This window comes from Rhinopithecus bieti, unplaced genomic scaffold (assembly GCF_001698545.2).
Source record: "Rhinopithecus bieti isolate Rb0 unplaced genomic scaffold, ASM169854v2 scaffold_36840, whole genome shotgun sequence".
Taxonomy (NCBI): Eukaryota; Metazoa; Chordata; class Mammalia; order Primates; family Cercopithecidae; genus Rhinopithecus; species Rhinopithecus bieti.
The window spans coordinates 2,409,636-2,415,569 of NW_016816502.1; the positions used below are offsets into that span (position 1 = coordinate 2,409,636).

Here is a 5,934-nt window from a genome sequence, read left to right on the forward strand (position 1 = left end):
CTCCCCCCTCCCCCCTCCCCATGATAGGCCCCGGTGTATGATGTTCCCCTTCCCGAGTCCAAGTGTTCTCATTGTTCAGTTCCCACCTATGAGTGAGAATATGCGGTGTTTTGTTTTCTGTTCTTGTGATAGTTTGCTAAGAATGATGGTTTCCAGCAGAACTGCTTTTCAAAAGAATTTCACCTATAAACAGGCTGGGCACAGTGGCTCATGCCTGTAATCCCAGCACCTTGGGAGGGTGAGGTGAGCAGATCACTTGAGGTCAGGAGTTTGAGACCAGCCTGGCCAGCATGGTGAAACTCTGTCTCTACTCAAAAAAAAAAAAAAAAAAGAGAGAAAAAAATTGCCAAGTGTGGTGGTACATGCCTATAATCACAGCTACTTGGGAGGCTAAGGCAGGAGTACTGCTTGAGCCTGGGAGGTGAAGGTTGCAGTCAACTGAGATCATGTCACTGCCCTCCCACCTCGGCGACAGAGTGAAACCCTGTCCAAAAAAATAAAGTAAAATAAATAATACATGAAAAAATTCACCTATGGACATAGTTTTTTGTTCGACAATACAACTGCACAAATTCCTACTCAGCAATAAAAGTTCCAATATCTGTACATATTTTCCCTACTCTAAATCCCTTAAAGTTGTTTTAAAATTAATGTTTCATTTAGGATTGTTTTATTTGTGTTCCTCATGCTACAACACAGCCTTCACGGTCAGCCAAGTATATAAAATTAACATGCTTCTTCAAAACATCAACTTAGATAAACATACAGCTTCTAAATTTCTACAATGAAACTTGAACATTCAAAGAAGCACAATATGATGACAGTGGCTTCAGATCCCATCTCAGTGCAAATTTAAGCAAAGCAAAGAGTATTACCAGACTACTCAGTAAGATTCTATAATTTAATATACCTACTTCTCAACTCTCCAAATTTGTTTCTCAACACTGGGGAGAATTTTTAAAGATATCAACGCCTGAGTTCTACTCCAAGCCAATTAAATCAGAATCTCTGTGGGGCATTTTTTTTGTTTTTGTTTTTTTAAAGCTTGCCCAGCAATTCTAATATCAGCCAGAGCTGGGAATCACTGCTCAACAGAACCTCTTAAGAAGCAAAAACATAAATCAAGAAAAACAAGCCAGGTGCAGCGGCTCATGCCTATAATCCAAGCACTTTGAGAGGCTAAGGCAGGCAGATCACTTGAGGTCAGGAGTTCAAGACCAGCCTGGCCAACATGGTGAAACCCTGTCTTTATGAAAAATACAAAGATTAGCCAGACGTGGCGGCGGGTGCCTGTATTCCCAGCTACTCAGGAGGCTGAGGTAGGAGAATCACTTGAACCCAGGAGGTGGTGGTTGCAATTAGCCGGGATCGTGCCACTGCACTCCAGCCTGGGAGACAGAGCAAGACTGTGTCTCAAAAAAAAAAAAAAAAAAAAAAAGAAAGAAAAAAGTAAAGTACCGTAAGTACAGCGACATGGGGAATAAGTTAAAATCAAAAGACTCACTCATTACTTTCTAACATTTTTTACTTTTTGAAACATCCAAAGATTAGGAATATTAGAATCTATGTCATGACCATAATTTAACAGTTAAGAAAAAACCATAAAATGAAGGCCTAGAAAGATCTGTGTTACTCATCTAGAATCATGGGGTGTAACCATATTTTCCAATGGAGGAAGACTATTGGGTTTCAGGCATAAAACAATGCAGAAATAATCTCAAGGCAGGGAGAGGCAGATAACTTCTGACTCTGGTTTCCTGTTTTTCAGGCATGGAAGTTGGTAAGGGGGAAGAAGATTTGTCCATGGGAACAAGCACTCATGCTCTAAAGAATAGCTTCATTTGAACCCATTAATTTCCTTTTCAGGCAAAATTTCAAAGATAAAGCAACATAAAATATGAGGCCAAAGAAAAGGGAGCTGGTCTTCAAAAGAATTTGTGTTTTTTTTTTTTTTTTTTTTTTTTTTTTTTTTTTTGCTGGTACGACAGTCCTTCTGCCTGGAGCTACGCAAAGACAAGTCATGAAATAAAAGAAAATCTTTATTTCAGGGAGTTTCAGTGGTATATATGTGTACTACAGCAAAGGCTGGTTGTAGCAAAGTTTCGTTTCAAACTGCACTGATGTATAATTTAGACATATGGGAATGCTTAACTTCTGCTAAAATGCAGATTTAATCAAACATCATGCCAATTTTTACATTAATTGTAGATCCTGTTAAGTTTTCACAACTAAAAAAATGAGAATAAGCTTACTGCTACCTACTAAGGTAATGAACTGTGAAATCAATTCCACAGTACTGCCTTGAAAATAAGCCCCTTAGTTGGTAAGAGAAATTCCAACTTCTAACTCCATCTAAATGTATTATTTAACTGGTATTCTTCTGTCATCATCTACTGTTGGTTTGATTGTCGCTCCTCTTCTTATTTGACTCCAACCAATTAAATGTCAGTGTTTTTCAATTGTTTGGCTAAGGGAAATTTTTTCTCCTACTTCTGTGCACATTGGATTGGTCAAAATAATTTTATCCAAATCAGCCTTGACAGCACAACATCTTCCTCCTGTTGACAGGGATCCTATGTTCACCATGAGCACTTCATTCTTAGACAGCTTTTGTACCTTTGCTGCTGTCTTGTCTTCTTCAGTGAGTACACCTAGAAGCTAAGTGGGAAACAGGAAATTTCGAATTCTGTGAATGTCTCATGTAAGGTTCTGAATGCACCAAGTACTTACCCCACCATTCTGTCAGCCCAGCACGAAGTGGGGTCAATTTTTGTTCCAACTCCACTAAGACCGCCTGGAGCAGAATATCGCAGATCATTATGCTCGCCAAAAAGTGATACAATTTTGGAAAAGATTGGTTTACACTTGAGTTTTCCTTCACTATCTTTGGAGACAATACCAGGTCTGACTTCTATCTCCTGGCCCACCTTTAACACTCCTTTTAGGAGACTAATGAGAGGTGAAGCCAGTTGGACTTTCTGGGTTGGGTGGGGACTTGGAGAACTTTTCTGTCTAGCTAAAGGTTTGTAAATGCACCAATCAGCACTCTGTGTCTAGCTACAGGATTGTAAATGCACCAATCAGTGCTCTGTGTCTAGCTACAGTATTGTAAATGCACTAATCAGCATTCTGCAAAAACGGACCAATCAGCACTCTGTAAAATGGACCAATCAGCACTCTGTAAAATGGACCAATCAGCAGGACACGGGCAGGACCAAATAAAGGAATAAAAGCTGGGGGCAGGAGCCAGCAGCAGCAACCCGATTGGGTCCCCTTCCATGCTGTGGAAGCTTTTTTCTTTCATTCTTCATAATAGATCTTACTGCTGCTCACTCTTTGGGTTCACACTACCTCTATGAGCTGTAACACTCACCATGAGGCTGTACAGCTTCATTCCTGAAGTCAGCCAGACCAGGAACCCACCGGAAGGAACGAACTCCGGATGCACCACCTTTAAGAGTTGTAACACTCACCAGGAGGTCTGTGGCTTCATTCTTAAAGTCAGCAAGACCAACAAGCCACCAGAAGGAATAAACTCCGGACACACTACCACTAGCGGCTTCGCCTCCCTTAAGGTCATCAACTTCACAGCCACATTTTTTGACATCAAAAAATCTAATAACAATAAGTTGAGGTTCTGAAGTAAAGTCTTTTGAGGGTACTGGAATTTTCTTTACTATGTACTCACAATGTCAATATTGTATTTCAGCTGAACTAAAATTGGAATAATTGGAACTCCCTCTGCTACTGTACCTTGTACAAATGCAAAGATCTGCTCACATTGTTCTTTAGCCTTTCTTTAACCAAATCAATTTTGTTTTGTAGAATCAAATTATGCTTCAGCTTCATGATCTCTATAGCAGCCAGGTGTTCAGATGTCAGAGGCTGAGGAAAAGATTCATTACCAGCTATAAAGAGAAGAGCTGCATCCATCACTGCTGCTCCATCCAGCACAGTAGCCGTCAACACAGTGGTCAGGACACTCCACAAGTGGCCAGGACACTCCACAAAGGAAACATGTCTGACTAATTTGAAGTTCCTTTTGGTCCTTAGAATGTCTGTAGGAAACTCATCAGATGTAGTACTCCCACAAGATCTATAACATTGTGGCCTAGGGCAACTTGGGTCATCAAGTTTCTAAATCTTAGCATTAGCATATCCCAGCTTGATTGTAATATTTCTTTCTAGTTCATTTTTGAACCTGACGGTCTCAACTCCAGAAATAGCTTTGACAAGGGTGGATTTCTCAAGAGCTACATGATAAATTGTACCTATATTAATTGTGGCTTGTCTGCTGATAACTTCGTGTGAAAGTGGCATCAACTTGGTAACACCCAAGGTGGCGAGAATCTGGCATGGAAAATGCGGCTGCCCCAGAGTCACTCCAGCTTCACGGTCTGCCACCTTGCCAGAAAAGGAAGGAAGCCGCCCTGGCTTCGGGCTGATTGTGTCTGCAGGACGCCTAGTGGGTGCAGGGAAGTGGAGACAGGAAGGCGAATTAGGTGCTCAGTCCTGTAAAGGATGGCCAGTGCTGCAGTGGCCTCCCTGCTTGGACTTCTCTCCACTTGAATATGCACAGTGACTGTTGGTAGGTTTACTAGAAAACATGATACAAAGTTGCCGGATCTATTGGTTGCACTCCTGGTAGATACTCGTGCAGGCAACACTGAGGGTAGCGACCAACCCTACCACGTGAGGTGAGTCTAAAATGATTTTTGTTTTCAAGAAGAGAGACCGAAAAATAAATACACATCTGAAATTCTGTATGTAAGATGCTACGAAAGAAGCAACTGTGGGCATTCAGGGATTTTTATTTTTTTTATTATTTTTTTTAGAAGGAGTCTCGCTCTGTTGCCAGGCTGGAGTCCAGTGGCATGATCTCAGCTCACTGCAACCTCCGCCCCCCAGATTCAAGCTATTCTCCTGCCTCAGCCTCCCGAATAGCTGGGGCTACAGGCGCCCACCACCACGCCCTGCTAATTTTTTGTATTTTTAGTAGAGATGGGGATTTCATCATGTTGGCCAGGATGGTCTCAATCTCTTGACCTCATGATCCACCCGCCTCTGTTGGGATTTTTAACCCAGACTAGAGCGGGAAAGATTAGGAAGATATTCTTGACCTCTTAGACATCTCTCTCAAAGAATAACTGTCAAAAACATAGCATGGTGAAACTGAGAGGAACCCATGGAAGATAAACATACATGTATTTTGCATTTCTGAGATTTCTCTTTTCTATTGCCCTATCTCTAAATATTAATCAAGTTCTTCAATTGTTTCTGTCTTCCATGACACAGGTTATCTATTTACAATGCTGTTTTAGAAAATATTATTTGCATATGACAGTTGAACAATTTTCTCCAAGTTGGTTAAGTCTTGTATTTTAGAATAAGTGACATCTTGACAGTTGAGGGGAAGATTAAGAAGTGGTCAGACCAAGGGGAGCCGAGGTTAATCTTGTCTTTTTTTAGGCATACCATATTTATTACAAAAGCTACAGGAAAACTAAAGGTTATTTCCAGGTTTATCCTGAAATATTTTTTTCTTTATTTTTTGATTTCCAGTCTCAAGGGCTTCGTTGGTCTTCTGTCTGATGTTTGGGATTGGTGCCTGTACCTCAGGTGCTTTAGATTTCTAAAGCATATTATCCTTAAAATCTCATATTATCTTCAAAATTAGAATTTCAAAGAGCTAGAGAGCTTATAGGATGGAACATATCAAATGTATTGATATAATTTTGATTTATTTTGCTAAGCAACTTAACACTCATAGCACCTTTCTCTAAAACTACCCAATCCTAGTCGGGCGCAGTGGCTCACACCTGTAATCCCAGCACTTTGGGAGGCCGAAGTGGGTGGATCATGAGGTGAGGAAATTGAGACCATCCTGGCGAACACAGTGAAACCCTGTCTCTACTAAAAATACCAAAAAAAAAA

At 40.8% G+C, this 5,934-nt stretch overlaps 1 pseudogene; it reads right to left on the reverse strand.

Moving 5' to 3' along the window:
* Window positions 1-2,361: 2,361 nt before the first annotated feature.
* LOC108517125 (eukaryotic translation initiation factor 2 subunit 3, X-linked pseudogene) overlaps window positions 2,362-5,934 on the reverse strand; it is a 6,693-nt pseudogene continuing 3,120 nt past the window's right edge.